Raw genomic sequence first — 18,080 nt, forward strand, 5'->3', positions numbered from 1 at the left:
AATTTTGACTTTTTCAGATGATGCGTCAGTTAAATGCAGTGTATGGAGAATGGTTGTTGAAAGATGAATGTTGGAATTTTGTGGTTGATCATTTCAAAGGAGCGAGAATGTTATTTTTGAGTGAAGGTTCGACACATCCTGATCTTATTGCAATGGCTCAAGAACATTATAACCTGGACATGAACACAGAGTCTGTGGAGTTAACCTACTCATTACAACATATGGCTTCAGACCTTCCTCCTATTCATGTTACAAGTGATAGACAAGTTCGGAACTTGCTCGAGATAACTAAAACGCATGAAGTACGTCTGGCTGTAGACGACTTAGATGGAAGTCTTCTGGTCAATGCAGAGACTTACATGGAAGTACTCTCGAATTGTTATATGCTTTGACTAGTTACTATTTTTTGTTTCCATCTCTTAAGTATTATTGTTATAGACACTAATGATAATTATTGTTATGAGTTAGAAGAAGGGTTAAAATGCTTCTTAAAATGGTGTATCAATATGAAGCTACCAACATTCTTGTTTATTAAGATGAGAAGAAGGCCATTGGAGTTTATTATTGCATATGGGAGATCTAAAGATAAGAGAAAGACTATTGAAGTCTATTATTTTATTGATTTGTAAATGTGTAAACACATTGTTAACACATGTATTACATCTTGGGAAATATTATTACTGATTTTACAAAAAAAATCACAACTAAAAAAGTAGACATGCAAATCACAAAACAGACTACAAACAAAACTATTATAGATCATTCTTCTACAAAGACAAGCATGAACTCCACTTGATATGGAAGAAGACTTCGTCAGAAGACTTCCATGAAGTCCATAAGACTTCCAGGAAGTTCAAACGACCTCCTGGAAGTCGTCTGGAAGTCGTCTGGAAGACTTCCTGGAAGTCGTCTAGCGCATTATATTTTACACGACTAACAGGTAAGTCATCCCAAAAGTCTTTCAGATCTGAAAAACCTGCATATCAAATCGAGATTTGAAAAACATGCATATCAAAAAACGTTCAAATGGCTTAAAAACAGAGAAAATGAGTGGAAGATTAGATAAATCTACCTTTATAGAACACACAAAAAATACATATCTAAAATTAATAGATCTACCTTTAAATGAGTGAAAGATGAGAACCATCTAATTAAAAATCTGCAAAAAAAAAAGATAGATTAGTGAGAAAGACATGATACAAAACTGAAAAATTCATATAAAGTTTGGTGTTTTCAAGTCAAAGAGGTTAGAGTGGGTTTGGAGAGTTTTACTTTGAGAAAAAAATATGACATTTATACAACAGGAAGCTACCAAATGAAGGAAAATCAGACATAAAAACTTACCAAAACGCTCAGATCTGTTATGAAAGGGAGACTTCGTCAGAAGACTTCCAGGAAGTCCAGACGACAATCTGGAAGTCGTCTGGAAGACTTCCTGGAAGTCGTCTGAAAGACGTCCTGGAAGTCGTCTAGCGCATTATATTTTAGACGACTAACAGGTAAGCCGTCCCAGAAGTCTTCCAGATCAGAAAAACCTGCATATCCAAAATCCAGATCTGAAAAACAGGTATATCCAAAAACGTTCAAATAACTTAAAAACAGAGAAAATGAGTGGAAGATTAGATAAATCTACCTTTATAGAACACACAAAAAATACATATCTAAAATTAATAGATCTACCTTTAAATGAGTGAAAGATGAGAACCATCTAATTAAAAATCTGCAAAAAAAAAAGATAGATTAGTGAGAAAGACATGATACAAAACTGAAAAATTCATATAAAGTTTGGTGTTTTCAAGTCAAAGAGGTTAGAGTGGTGAACATTACATTTTTGTTGCAACCATTTGAGAGGAGGATAGAGAATGTGTAAATTTTTCTTTATATAGGGAGACAAACAATCTAATTAGGTTAAATATTTTTGATTCAGAAGACTTACTTGTAAGTCGTCCAGAGGAGTTCAATATTTTTAGCAAGAAATTAAAATATTTTTAGCGGGAAACTAAAATATATATTTTTTTAAAAAATTTTAGGCGGGAATATTTGAACGACTTACATGTAAGTCGTCCAGCTAAAATTATTCACCAGACGAGTTCCATGGAAGTCGTCTAGACCCTAAACATAACATCTAAACTTAATTAACTAACTAAACACTTCATAAAATCAAATTTAACTTTAAAAGTGTTTACTATACACAAAAATAAACACTTACAGGTAAAAATTTAATTTAAAAAAAAAACATTCAAGCTTTCCAAAATCTAACCCTAAGAATACATACAATACTACAACATATGTTGCCAAACCCTAGACCAAAGAATACTATGATTCACTACCTACACTCATCTATGTTGAAAAGAATTCAGTTTTGTTATATTTTAATTTATATCACTTAAAACTGTTTATAATTATATGATTTTAATTTTTCGCTTATCAAAATATTTTTTAAAAAATTTATAAATTATTTTTAAGCTTAGCTACACCAGAAGACTTACTTGGAAGTCGTCTAGAAGACTTCTAACATCTCAGACGACTTACTGGGGATATATTCGTAAAAATGACTTTTATTTTTTTGTTTGGTCACAAAGGTATGACTGTATTTTCACAAGGCTTTTAGGTTAGTTTTGCATTTGATTCAAGTTTGAGTATATGTTTGTATTTAAAATCAAGTTGTGAGTCATATTTGGCAAATTCCCCTAAAAACTTCCGCCACCCGGGTTTGATTCGCGCAGGGAGGGACTATTTAAATTGCTTGGGTTCCCGGCAAAGAGGTGAAAACACCTTTTTTTTTATCAAAAAAAAAAATGCATAACTCGACGTAAAAAAAAAAAGAAGTAGAAAGTTATACAATATGTATATAATATTTTACACAAAAACGACTAACAGTTAGAAACACATGCATGCAGTGATTTAAATTCGGATACGAAAACACATGTATGCGGATAGAATCAATGAAAACACACGTCAACACGCGTATATTTCGTATAACATTTATAAATGTATTAACTAGTGATGATATCTATATTAGCCATGTGATCATTATAAGCATATACACGGATCTAAGTTCAAGTTTCACTGATATGTAAACGAAAGCAATCATGTTTATCCCGTAAATCTAGATTTCTGGATCGATCATAGCCCTATTTATTGGGATCATATAAAGCCAAATGTCCTGTTTGTATTCAAATTAGGACATCAAGATTTCCTGTTCTTGTGAGAGCAAAATCATGTGGGATGTAGTAGGCAAGGACAAATAGACTCTTGAAGACAGAGCCAACAAGGACGAGAGGGGGATGTAATTAAAATTTTGAAAGAGTATGTCCAGAAAAAGTTTGGGTAGGGACTATAACATTGCCCTACAATGTCTCCCATTTGCCTTTACATACTTAGACACAATGTTATAAACAAATGTCTATTTCGTTTCTCTTACCTCTAATATCGTATACACCATATAAATGAGACCATGGCTTGTTATATATCTTTATAGATATGCATGTTCATAATTACGGACGAAATTAGAGTCTTTGTAAGTTGTAGCCAAGGGACGTACTTTCGGCGATACATATATAAGGATTCCTCGACAAAAAAAATTTTGGTAAAACCTTTGTCTTTGTTTCTCATACGTACAACGTGCATTTTGCAGCGACTTTTTAAAGTTGTTTTTTGTTACAACTGGCCATTATTGAAACATACATACACGCCCATTTCTCTCAATAAAAAGATAGAGATGAACATGTTATTTTTTTTCTTACAATGTCTTCTACTAGATCCAAGACAAGACTATAATTTTTGACGTTACCATTTAATATAAAATAAATATAACAATACATTTGCGCAGGGGTAGACCCTAGTTTTTCAAAGGTAAACACCACCACATAAAACCAATAATCTTGTGGTGAAATCGAGTGTAAAAGGTTAACTTGTATGGTTTATTTGGTTACTTTCTTAGTTTTTGCGGATCGTTTTATTCATTTAATCATTAGTTGTGTGTACCATTTTTTGTGTTGTTTAGTCATTTTCCATTTGTCTACAGTCACTATTTATAAATCCTCTATAACTTTTTTTTGACAGAACCTAACATGTTTTTGAAATGAAGTAAATAATTTTTAAAAAATCTTGCAACCAAACGAGAAAAAAAAAATTACAAAGAAAAACTTGCAAAAATGCTGAATACTATATGTACAGTATATTGAATTTTGTTCAAGACATATATGAAGAAGTGACTGAATTACACAACTGTTTGACTTTAAAATCACCTAAACCGTCAATTTGTATTTTGTTTTATTAAAAAATCAATGGATTTATGTAGGTCACTTGGGTTTATATCAAATAACAAATAGTATTGTTTATAGTTACGCAAATCTATGCGTATTCTGAATACTCTTGTGATGTCAATCATTTGTTAATCAATTTATATTATTTTCTGGATAATACATATGCAAGATGCACGGTAAGCATAAAGGATTTATGTCGCATGTGAGAATTAGAACAATGCTTTAGACACGAACCTAATATTTTGTTTTATTATGAAATCTATCCTCGAAGTTGATGCATTGCATTAAGAGCATTTCCAGCGGCATTTTTAATCTCTATTTTTCACTCTAAAATAGATTAATTCTATAATAGAGTTTGCGTTTGTTCCAATGATATTATATTTTACAGTAGAAAATAGAATAATTTAACAAAAAAAACAAGTTACTCTATATTTAGAGTAAATCTATTTTTGACTCTATTATAAAGTAAAAAAAGAGTATCATTGAAACATTTCTATTCTAAACTCTATTTTAGATTGAAAAATAGAGTGGGCTAGAGATGCCCTTAATCATTTTTTTAACACAAAACAACTTCTTCATCTCCTCTTTGTTTTCTCTTACTTTTTAGTATGATCAAATCATCAAATCTTAGTTTTCATCCTCAATCTATAGTATCTGTTCACTATTTATGTTAAAACGAATTACGTATGTTAATCTATAACGAACGTCAAAATTAAATTCCTTCTGCTAATCCTATAAATTTTTATTAACATATGAAGAATAAAACTATAGAATAGCGTTCCAAAAAATAAAATGATTCCACAGATTGTGATGATTAGCATGAGTTTTAGTCCACAATTTCTTAAATATTCTATATATGCGTCAAAGGTTTTTACCATTGACAGCATTTATGTTTTTCAAATGTAAATTTACTATATACATATGCGATGAACATGTCAAGAATGTAATTAAACAGAAGATACTCCTACTACTTACTAATTAAACCCAGATTTGTACGCTATTCTTGTCCATTAAAAGATAATATTTTCATGATGATGTTGATCAATATGTAGTTACTAACTAAAATTCTCACTTTATAGTCAGGTATGAAAGTACAAAAACAATATAGAAAGTAGATAAATCTTCAGAAGGAAACAAACAAAAACAACAAAAGAATAAACAAAATAAAATAAGAAGTCAAAAGGATGGGTGGTGTAGAATCAAAGGGTGGACAGATGATGGTGGAACAATGACACTTGGCTGATTACAGTCGGGGGCATTTGTTGTGGTTATAACTCGGAGACATTATCAATTCATTCTTCCTTGACATCAACCGAAATCCCAACACCTTCTTCTGATTTTCTTTTCCCACTTATTGATTCATATTAAAACATTATCATTACAGAAAAACTAATCGTTAAAACTTTCACATCAGAGCTTAGTATAACATTAGTGTTACATACATACATATATATGCAGAATTGGTCCCAAGTATAATTTAATAAAACACTGATTTTGAACCTAATCTTTAAAAAAAAATTAACACATATAAATTTTATAACTTCTAAATGATTAAAAAGATTATTCAAACTACATGTATCCGACTTTGTAAAATGTTAAAAAAAATATGAATAATAAAATCTATATTGGAAATAATGAATTTTACAGTATATATGTAAAGAATATGAAGCAATCTCCTCATAGACAAATTGTTTTTATTAATTCTACCAGCTTAACATTCTAATATAAGAACCTATGTACATTAAATGAATCATGAAAGTTATGGTGTAGGATAACTCTTGAGAACATAATGGATACAAAACCTGTTAGTCCGATTATTGTGTCACTGGTCAATGACATGTTTCATTTTCTCATTAAACATTGTATTTGGTCACACTATTATATTATCCTGACTTCCAACTTGAAAGTAACATGGTTTATATATCAGTTTAAATTTCTGCAACTAAACACTGTTATAACTTAGAAGAATCTTTGAAAAGTTAGTAAACTCATCATACACCCACCAACAAAAAGAGGGGAAAGTAAGACATGTGATGTTCGACATGTATCTCTGCAAAATAAATTAACTAAAAAATGGTAATGAAAAAGGAAGCAAGAAGAAGACAACGTATTAGAAAAAACAGAGCCAAGAGAAATAAGAAGAGGCTTAAGTGTGAGGGTCCATTGTCTTGGAACCCATAGGACTCACCCATGTGGCTACTATCCAAAAACCTAAAACACCACCAGCAACACCAACTAAGCAAAGAGTGCCATAACACATAAGCAGACATATATTCCTCACCATCCAATATGAGCCACCAATTTGAATATTTTTTCTGTTCTCTTCTTTGGATAACCTAAAGTGGGGAAGTTAATTTCCCATGTTCTATGGCCACAAAGAATAACAAGGATTTCAACATCTTTGTCTTTACAAGTCACATGTGACTATTTTGAAATATTGAGCTTCACTAAGAGCCTGATAAATCTCCTTGTCACAAGTCCCTACCCATGAGAAGTGAATGTGGTGCTTCTTCTAACATAGAAAATAAACTAAAAAATCTACAAATGCCTAAACCGACGCATCCAGACATGTCCTATTGAATGAAAATGACAATACAGGATAAGAAGATGACTTTTTTTGTCGACGATAAGAAGATGACTTACATATAGAAGAGAAGGAGAAAATACTTGTTTTTGAGGTCAGCTTTAGGAAGAACGCATCCTTCCTTGCTTGCTTCCTCCATTGCCTCCTCTACTATACAAAGAAGGCATGAAAGATACAGAGCTTTACCACTAGAATACTTAGTCAGTGAGCATCATGCATCTTAACAAAGCATTTGACCCTGCAACTTCCCACACAAATTAAAAAAAAAATCAGTTTACGTTCTGTTTTTTCACACCTTCACAAACCTGTGATGCTTATGTTTGACAAGAAAACTTCTAACATAAAGTTTGCAGCCAATGTAATAACGTATGACAAGGGAAGATTTGAGGCAGTCGCAAATAAGATGAGCTAATGCATCTGCATTTTTACTGTCACATTCAACCATAGCGTTAGAAAATGTGTCCAGATATTAAGATATCTTCCCCATTGACGCATATGAAGTGTATCTTACAAAAAATTCCTAGCGAACTTCTCTCTGTTGTTAACATTCATAGCCAGAGGAAAACTAAAACTCTTCAGGTTGCCTATCTACCATGATCAACTGTCTTTTTAGCTCATCTGCGTCTGAGAACTTTAAAAACCAAACGCAAACCGAATTATCCTTGTTGTCTACTTTCGTCATCTCATAGTACGTTCTATTAGCGAGTGAAGATAATTATCATGACTAAGCAATAACGATTGCTTCACTAGACAGTAGACACCATAACAAGAATGCACCTAATGGGAGGTTGGAGATGTGAACAGCAAGGTAATAACACACGTAGGTGAAGAAACTCTCAAAAGGGTCAGGGAAGACAATCTCACTGTAATACTCAGCCATGACAAATATGTGATTGTTGGGAGACTGAGGACCACTGTAAAATCTGCGTGTTAAGCTTTAACATGTAAGACCTTGAAGAAGTTCAAAAGATCATAGAAGATGTATATACACAACTTACTCCACTGAGGTTCACAATCACAAAGAGGTACTCACACACTACAAGAAAACAGGCGGATACTGACGGACAAAATCGTCAGAAGTTCGTCGAAATATGCGGATACTGACAAATTTCTGACGACAGTGGTCGTCGGTATCATTTCGTCGGAAAAAAAAAATTCGTCGGAATTTCGTCAGAGTTTCCGACGACTTTCTGACGAATACCGATAAACCACATTCTGACAAACTTTCGACGACACTCCGATAACATACTCCGAGAATAGAATTCATCGAAAACACTATGTTCCGACGAATTAGGTCGTCAGAATATACTGACGAATTAGAGTCGTCGGAATATAGCGATTAGAGAAGATTGTACAACTTCAACTCCTTTAAACATAGGCATGGAAGAAGATGGTTATATTGATTCTATAATTCTCCCCAACCACACTCAGACAATGCAAAAGGAGGTGAATCAACCACTCTAGTAGGGGTATGCAAGTGGAAGAAGACCTTACTTATAATTTTATAAACACACCAAGATCCTCATTTATAGCTCAACCTACATAGACAGTCCAGTTATGAGTTCAGTATCTAGTTGATGAGAAAAAGAAAACAATCAAATAAATTTCAAACATCTACAAAGATTGCAAATATAAGGTAACTCAGGGAGATAGAAAGAAAATATATAAAAATACGCACTCTTTAGCTGTCTTTCCGTGAAGAAAAGCAATCTATAAGCCATAATAAATTTGACAGGCTCTATAAGCCATAGTATATTTACAGAGAAAAGTTACAAAAATGTTTTATCAGAAAAATGAACAATCGAGTAAGAAGCTTTGCAACAATCTGAAGCATTCTTTCAAAAATATAAAAAATGACACTGAGAGATGAGCCAAAAACAATGCGGGCGAAGATAGATGCAAGATCAGATGTTTGATGCACTTAAAGCCATAACTTAGCATTTTTCAATCAGAGCAAGAAGCTGCATGCGCTTCTTTCTTGTCAGAAACTGCTGTCAATTTCACATTATCTTCCATCAGTTTCTGAACTTCAACCTTCTTTTGCGCCTTCTCTCCTTCTAGCTGTGTGTCACCAACCTGTTTCACCATTAACAAACACACATAAACTAGAGACGATGGTAAGGTTTGTAATGTTGATGAGTGTAAGTTTATGAGACTGACCTGACCGCTCAAAGAGCTCTTGGATGGTTGTTTCTCTGACTTGAACTCTCTCTTCACACGACACATCTCCTCCTCAATACTTTCCTCTGTCTCGTGGTCTCTCCAACTAGTAGTCCCGCGAGCAAATCCCTCCATTTCTTGTAACTTCAACGACAAATTCCATTTGTGGAAAAACTCATTTTGTAGGAAATTTTGATTTTGCAGTTTTAACGAGAAAATTTGATTTGGGAGGGTTTTTGGTGGGTAAACATGTTTTGGTAAAAATTTGATTTTGCGGTTTAGATATGAAAACTTGATTTTGGATTTTTGTGAAAAAAATCGTTTTAGCAGAAAAGAAATATTTTACAAATTTGGTGGAGAATTCGATTTTGCGATTTTACCGAAAAGTATAGTTTTGTAGTTCTGGCAAAAATAGGTTTTGCACTCTTGGTGTTAAACCTTAATATTGCAGATTTCGAGAGAAAACTCAATTTTGCATAATCGAACAAATTTTAAATTTTAATATATAGTTAGATACTGTATAAAATGGCGTAAAACACAATCAACTGACCAAAAACTTAAGCCTATAAATCTCATAGGCTAATTGTATTCAGTCTTCTTTTAATCATGTCTCAAAAATCAAGGTTTTTTTTTTTGTCATTGAGTAGAATCAAATATAGTTCCACAAGGCATAGCTTGGATGTAAAGAAAGAAGAAAAAAAACCCACAACTAGAGAACCAATAGGCCTCAAACCAAATCCCAAAAGTTGGGAAAACAAAGAAAGATCATCATAAGAAGAAACCCTTCCACACTTCAAGTTCCTGGAAGAAACATCAACGTGGAGCTGCCTCTACTGATAGTAGGGGAGATAACCATCGAGGCCCATTACTAGCCACATATGAATGATGACGAAGATCTCTTGTGACGCTTAATGCAATTGCTGAAGCTGCATTGTTGCTCGTTACAGAGACCAACTGAATCTTACTTCTCACAACAGCCTGCACATTACGTAAGATTTCATAGCAGCTTTTGTAATTGAACGGGGACAACAAGGGGTTATGAAGAACCGTTGCCGCTTCCGCCGAGGAAAATTCAAAAATCACATTCTTCAACTTCAAGTCAACCACAGCAGCAGTCGCCCAAGCTAAAGCCACTAAGTCTATTTGAAGCATCTCAAAAATCAAGGTTATGATTAAAGATTTTGATACATGGTTAGTGTTAATCTTTTTAGGTTAGGCTAACTAGATAATGATACTATAGAGATAAGCCTAAGTCAACATAGAAATAAGAAAACACTTCATGTTTATCCCTTTACTCTCCCTCAAGTTGGTAATGAGGTATCCCGAATTCCCAACTTGAACAACAGATACTGAAATGTCGGTGTCGGGAGAGCCTTAGTCAGCAGATCGGCCGGCTGTTCCTTCGTAGAGATGTGAGAAAGCTGGAGAAACTTATCCTTCACGACATCACGAGTAGTATGACAGTCATTTTCGACGTGTTTTGTGCGTTCATGAAACACCGGATTAGTAGCAATATGAATGGCAGATTTACTGTCACAATGGAGCTCAATAGGTTGATGGTGGGAGAAGCCAAGCATGAGGAGAAGACGTTTAAGCCATTTAAGTTCGCATGTAGTGTCAGCCATGGCACGGTATTCAGCTTCAGCTGAAGATCTAGAGACAGTCGGTTGCTTTTTCGTTTTCCAGGAGACAAGAGTATCACCAAGAAAGACTACATATGCACTGAGAGATCGTCGTGAAGAGGGACAAGAAGACCAGTCCGCATCGCAGTATGCAGTGATTTTCATGTTGCTATCAGCCCGCAACATAATACCTTGATCTGGAGATCCTTTGAGATAGCGCACAACACGAAGAGCCGCTTGCCAGTGCTCTTCAAGAGGCTTTTGCATGAACTGAGAAAGAATATGAATGATGTAGTTGAGGTCAGGGCGCGTAAACGTCAAGTAGATGAGCCGCCCAACCAAGCGCCGGTACTTGTGTGGGTCCGAGAGAAGAGTATGCGAGTTCGTATCATCAGCCATAACGAGCTTATGATTGAGTTCCGTCGGGGTAGGAGAAGGCTTGTAGCCTAGTAACCCACATTCAGCAACAATATCCAGAGTATACTTGCGTTGAGAGACAAAAATCCCTTCAGGGCCGCGAGCAACTTCCAAGCCAAGGAAATACTTCAACTTGCCCAAATCTTTCATCTAAAAGCATGTATTGAGATAGGTTTTAAACCGTTGAATAATGATGATATCATTACCAGCAATGATGAAGTCATCAACATAGACCAAGATATGGAGACATATATTCTTAGTATGATTGACATAGGAGAAGAGCGAGTAATCTTCACGACTTTGAACGAACCCAAACTCCAAAAGAGATTTACTAAGCTTAGAGAACCAGCATCTAGGTGCTTGCTTAAGTCCATAGAGGGACTTCCGGAGGCGACAAACTTGATTAGGTTTACTACTTTGAAACCCCGGTGGTATCTGCATATAGATTTCTTCTTCTAAGTCTCCATGTAAGAATGCATTATGGACGTCCATCTGATGGACTTCCCATCGTTGAGCCGCGGAGACGGCAAGAAGAAACCAAACCGTATTCATCTTGGCCACCGGCGCGAAGGTATCTTTATAATCAAATCCTTCTCGCTGCCGATTACCCTGTGCAACAAGGCGAGCTTTGGGGCGTTCAATAGTTCCATCAGCGTTGTATTTGTTAGAAAATAGCCACTGGCAGCCGATAGCTCTTCTTCCTGGTGGGAGCTCGGTGACATCCCATGTATGATTGTCTTCAAGAGCTGTAATTTCAGTTTTCATGGCGCCATTGAAGCGTGGATCGCGAACAGCCTCACTGTATGTCTTAGGGACTGATTCCGTAGTAATAGTTGCAAGGAATGCTTGATGCTGCTTAGTAAAAACAGAAGTGCATAAGTAATTAGCAATAGGATACAGTGTCTTACCTGAGACCGTTATCGAAGGATCAAGATCAGATGTAGCAGGGGCGCGAGGGGGGTTTGTAGCTTGAATTGTATGTGTTACATAGTTCTTGAGAAGAATAGACGGTTTCTTGCTACGTTGGCCGCGTCCCAAAACCTCAGGCAAACCCGGTGACGGTGGATCAGATGATGTCTCAGGAGCAACAGTAGTAGGAGCAGGCGGTAATGGTTCAGTAGAAGAGGTAGCACTAATGTCCGATGAAGACACATGAGCACTGAGATTATCAGATGGAGTAGAATTACAAGGAGATGGTAGCGACGGAGGCATAGTGGATGGTGCATGTTCTTGTGCAGAAGTATTGCTCCCCCTTGATACAGGGATCGGCTCAAGCCAATCGTCCACTGGCGTAGTAACCTGAAGAACCGGAGGAGATACATACGGAGAATCAGCAATACCAGGAAACATGTCTTCAAAGAAAGTTACGTCCCGGCTCACAAAGAACTCATTTCTTTCAAGATCAAACAGTCGCCAGCCTTTAGTTCCAAAGGGATAGCCCACAAATATACACTTGTGGCTTCTCTCCCCAAATTTATCCTTGTCTTGTGCCCGTCGACGAGCATAGCACAGGCAACCAAACACACGGAGAAGATTATACTCGGGTGGTTTGTCGTGAAGTAACTCATACGTTGTTTTGCCTTCTAACACCGGTGATGGAGTCCGATTGATAATATGAGCAGCTGTCATTACGCTTTCCCCCCAGAAATCAATAGGTAAACGACCTTGAAACAGGCAGGCTCGAGCAATATTAAGAATGTGGCGATGTTTCATTTCTACACAGCCGTTTTGCTGTGGCGTATCAACACAGGAAGTCTGGTGTAAGATCCCCTGCGTCTGGAAGAACGGTTTTAATACCATGAATTCAGTGCCATTGTCTGATCGCACCGTCTTAACACTGTGACCAAACTGTTTTCGGTCATAGCACAGAAATTTTGTAGTAGTTTTGATACTTCTGACTTTTCAAGCATCAAATAGGTCCATACGGCACGTGAAAAATCGTCTACAATTGTAAGGAAGTAGTTTGCACCAGAGGAAGAAGGTGTACGATATGGTCCCCAAACATCACAATGGATAAGAGAAAAAGGTGCCTCAGCTTTATTAAGACTATCAGAAAACATCTTCCGAGTTTGTTTAACACGAAAGCAAATATCACACTGGCTAAAAATATGAGAATCTAGTTTAAAACTATCCAAAACCGGTAGAGTAGATAACACTTTATAAGATGGGTGTCCAGGACGACGATGCCACAGAACCCCAGGAGAAGGTTTTGGCGATGATGCTGCATTAACCCGTGCGACTTTGGCCCCCGTAAAGTAGTAAACCCCCTCACGTTGCTCCCCCGCTCCAATCAGAGTCCTCAAAAAACGGTCCTGTAAAACACACAACGTATCAGTGCATATAGCAATGCATCCAGTTTGTTTTAATAATTTCAAAACCGAAATAAGAGTGCAGTCAAAGTCCGGCACGAATAGGACATCGTGAAGCGAGTAATCCTTGCTGAGTTTCAAAGTCCCGAATTTGGTAGCATGAGATGCTTGTCCATTTGGAAAGGTCACAGATGAGAATGGCATATCCGTCAGGTTGGATAGTAGTGAGATATCACCAGTCATGTGGTGAGAAGCTCCTGTATCAAGACTCACATCAGTTAGATTTGTTTTACCCGACAAACGTTTTGAGGTGAGATTGGATTGTTGATTCTGAAGTAATGTGATCAAGGAGGCGATCTGGTCACTGTTGATTGCGGCCGTAGTATGGGAAGCTCGCCCACGACCACGTCCACGCATTCCACCATAGCGTCCTCCTCTTCCTCCACGAGAGCTTTGAGAATTCTGTCCTGGAGTTGTAGTAGTTGATTGTTGATATTGTTCTTGATACCATTCTGGATACCCATGGAGTAGAAAACACTCAGAGATTTCATGACCTTTCCGTCCGCAATGTGTGCAGGAGCGGTAGCTTGTGTTGTCTGATGTAGACACGGGTGACGGGTACGACCTTATTTGGTTCCGTCTTTGCAGAAAACCCCAGAGCATCGGAGCGTTATTCTTTAGATTTGGTAGTATGAAGATTTTGTTCTTCTCGAATTACTCGAGAGTAAACAATGTTGAGATCTGGAAGAGGATCTTCATCAGTAATGCGGGACCGTAGAGACATGAATCGAGAATCATCAAGTCTGAATAGGAACTTATGAACGTGAGCATCTTCACGTTCTTTTTCTATATCATCAGCCGCAGCGCAGGTGCATGGTCGCGTAGACTTAAGATTCTGAAGCTCTTCCCATAATTTAGTAAGTTTTCCGTAGTATTCAAGGACTGATTGACCTTCTTGCTTGCAGTTGGTAATATCGTCTTGAAGTTGATGGATACGGGTACCATTCTTGACAGAGAAGCGGAAGCGTAGAGATTCCCAAAGTTTGTGTGCTCCAGGAACAAACGTGACAGTTGAACGAATTTTTGCATCAATTGATGTTCGAATCCATCCAACAATCATGGAGTTAGCAGCCAGCCATCGAGAGAGATCCGGTTCCGTTTCTGGTTTTGGTATTGTGCCATCGATGAAACCGGTCTTTTGCTTCGCTTGTAGAGAGTTTCTGAGTTCCGTTGACCACTCTGTGTAGTTGTTGCTGTTTAGGAGAACAGAGGTTATCAGAAACCCTGGATTATCTGAAGGATGTAGGTAATAAGGCAACCCAGCGGTGGGAGCTGATGTCGCTGTAGTATCGGATGATGAATTATCACCCATTGTAGTAGTAGAGATATGTGTTTAAAGAAAAATTAGGTCAGAATCGTATAGCTCTGATACCATAAAATATGTTGTGAAAGCTTGATTATATTCATTCCATAGAATGTGTATATATACAACATATGAGATCATAGGTTAACTAGATAATGATACTATAGAGATAAGTCTAAGTCAACGTAGAAATATGAAAACACTTCATGTTTATCCCTTTAACTAATTATATTATAAAACATTTTTTTTGCTAAAATTATTTGTAATATAAAATGAAATAACTTATAAAAATGGGTGCTATGGGCTTGAAATCTATCTGAGAAGCAAATCAGGTTTCATGCTTGAAGTTGATCACGCGTATTCTATCCTCAAAAAGCTCTTTGTGAGTTGAATAGGTGAACTGTTACTTGATTCGCAAGGGCTCTTTCTGGACGGTTAAAGACAATAGTTCACTTGGTTAATGGATGTGGAAGAAAATGTTAAAATACAGACGAATAGCTGCAACTTTTACTAAAGTCGAAGTGCATAATGGAGTATCAACATCGTTTTGGTTTGATGACTGTTCTGATCAAGGTCGGCTGATTGAGAAAACATGAGATGGAGGAGTCATAAACATGGGTATCAGACTTCATGATACAATGGCTTTAGTTATCCGGAAACACCGTAGAAGAAGACATAAAGTTGAAATATACAATATCATTGAGAATGAGATACGGAGCCTGCGTAAAAGAGGTATAAACATGGTGGTGAAGATGTTCGACTCTGGAAAAGCAGTGATGAGTTCAAACCAATTTTCAAATCAGTGATGATGCAGAGAGAATATTCTAATTATTCAAAAGTTAGGGCTGGACATTTTATCCGTTAAATTTGATTCGATTCGTTATTCGTTTCGATTCCATCCGAAAATTCTGGATATCCGTAAACTTTCGAATCAAAACAAATACTAAAAATCAATATTCGTTAAAATCGAAGCAAATCACAAGTATTAAAATTTTGTGAAGCGGATATCCGATCCGATCCGGCAATATATACATGTATATCTTGATTATATTTAAAGTTTTTAATGTATAAAATTATATAATTATTATTCTAACATATTATTTGATAAATTCTATTCACATTATTACTTATATAAAATTATTACATAAAAGGAAGATAACACATTTATGATAATTATAATTTTTTCTTAAGTTTTGTGTTATTATAATTGTTAACTAAGTTCAAAAAAATTTATAAAATATGTAGATTCACTAATTCTTTTAATTTTTATCATATATATCATGCAAAAAAATATTTTACAAAACAAATTTGTATAAAATTTTTAAGATTATTTGTATTAGTCAAAACATATGAGATATCTGTAAGTATTCGTAAATATCCGCAAATATCTATTGATTTTCCGGATATCCATTTTTTCGAATATCCGTATTTTTCCGAAGCAAAGCAAATCGAAAATTAGATATATGTGACATACGAAGCAAATCACAAATACCTTCAAAAACCCGGATATCTGATCCGTGTCCAGGCCTATTCAAAGTTTTATTTATTATTGGGATAATTATCTCTAATGTTTTAGGGTTTTTATGTTTTCTTATATATAGTCTTTCAGGCTATGGTTTTACGTAGTTGATGCTTTGGTTAATAAAAGTTAAGAAATTTCTCTTTATTCCTCGTTTTCGGTAGATCATTGGTGGTCTCAACAAATTTAAGAAGACATTGATCTTAGGCATTCTTAGACTAAATAAGATCTTTGTGATTATCCTAGTTTTCCAGGTATTCTCAGAATCAACGGATCTCTAGTTCTATCATATAAAGCTTCCGCTACATCAGGTGGTATCAGAGCTGGTGTTTTTGTGTCTTATTCAAAGCTCGATTCTGGAATCATCGCGAATTTGTTCGTGGAAAGGGAAGAAATAGTTTTCAGAAAAATTCGGGGTGATCCGATTTTTGACCTTTATGGTGATGAAGGTCGGATTCGAGACGAAGGCAATGACGTCGAGGTCAAAGACGTAGGCAGTTGGAGAGATGAAGTTCTTCCCCAAAAGATTCTCGTGGAAGTCAACAACTTGAAGCTAGACAATCCACGTTTTGATGATTATGGTGCCAATTGGGCTTTTACAGAAGATGGCCCAACAAGTGCTTTCACATATCATCGTAATAAGGAGGAGCACATGGATATCAGCTTCATGATGATTACATTGTTCACGGTGCAAGTCGAAGTTGATGAAATATGTCAACATTGCTTACTTGTTTGACAAGAATATTGTCATTGGATGCTAAGGAAGAGAAGAAACAAATTAATTGAAGACCACGGTTAAGATTCGAGGACGAATCTTTCCAAACCTGGAGAGAATGATGCAGAGAGAATATTTAGGAATATTCTAAATATTCTAATTATTCAAAGTTTTATTTATTATTGGGATAATTATCTCTATTGTTTTAGGGTTTTTATGTTTTCTTATATATAGTCTTTGAGGCTATGGTTTTACGTAGTTGGTAGTTGATGATTTGATTAATAAAAGTTAAGAGATTTTTCTTTATTCCTTGTTTTCGGTAGATCATTGGTGATCTCAACGAATTTAATAAGACATTGATGTTAGGAATTCTTAGACTAAATAAGATCTTTGAGATTATCTTAGTTTTCCGGGTATTCTCAGAATCAACGGATCTCTAGTTCTATCCTATAAAGCTTCCGCTACATCAGTAAAGCTATCGAGAGTTGTGCGAGATCCGGTTGAATGGTCACAAGGAGTGTGTTTTCGATACAATACTCCAAAGTACTCTTTTCATACTTGGGTTGCCATCCACAATAGACTCAGTGGAATTGAGGGTCTTTAATTTTGTGTAACTTATGCATGATCAATCCAGAGATCCGTAACCACCTGTTATGTCAATGTCCTTTCTCAGAAGATATTTGGAAGAACCTCACCAACAAGCTATTATCCACGGCTTACACTCATGTATGGGAAGAGATCATTCATTCCTCTCTTCACCGAAAACCGGAACAAAAGATCGAACTATTTCTTTTACGGTATGTGTTTTAGACGACATTATATGTTGTATTGAAGGAACGTAATGGAAGAAGATTCGGTGAGACGCCTAACTCAGCCTCGGTTCTTATAAGAATCATAGATAAGCAAGTTCAAAAATGCATCACCAGCATGAACCATTGAGAGTCACCAGCTTATCAAAGGGCCACAGAAACATGGTTCTCTTTCCGTTAAAATTCTTATGTGATGTAAATCTAGTTTGGTTTTGATTTCTTCTAAGAATCGCAACACTTGTTCTAAAAAGTATTTTTGGTTGAATTAATTTAACATTCTTTCAAAAAATGGGTCGATAATAAAAAAAATAAGT

Source organism: Brassica oleracea, chromosome C9, assembly GCF_000695525.1.
Source record: "Brassica oleracea var. oleracea cultivar TO1000 chromosome C9, BOL, whole genome shotgun sequence".
Taxonomy (NCBI): domain Eukaryota; kingdom Viridiplantae; phylum Streptophyta; class Magnoliopsida; order Brassicales; family Brassicaceae; genus Brassica; species Brassica oleracea.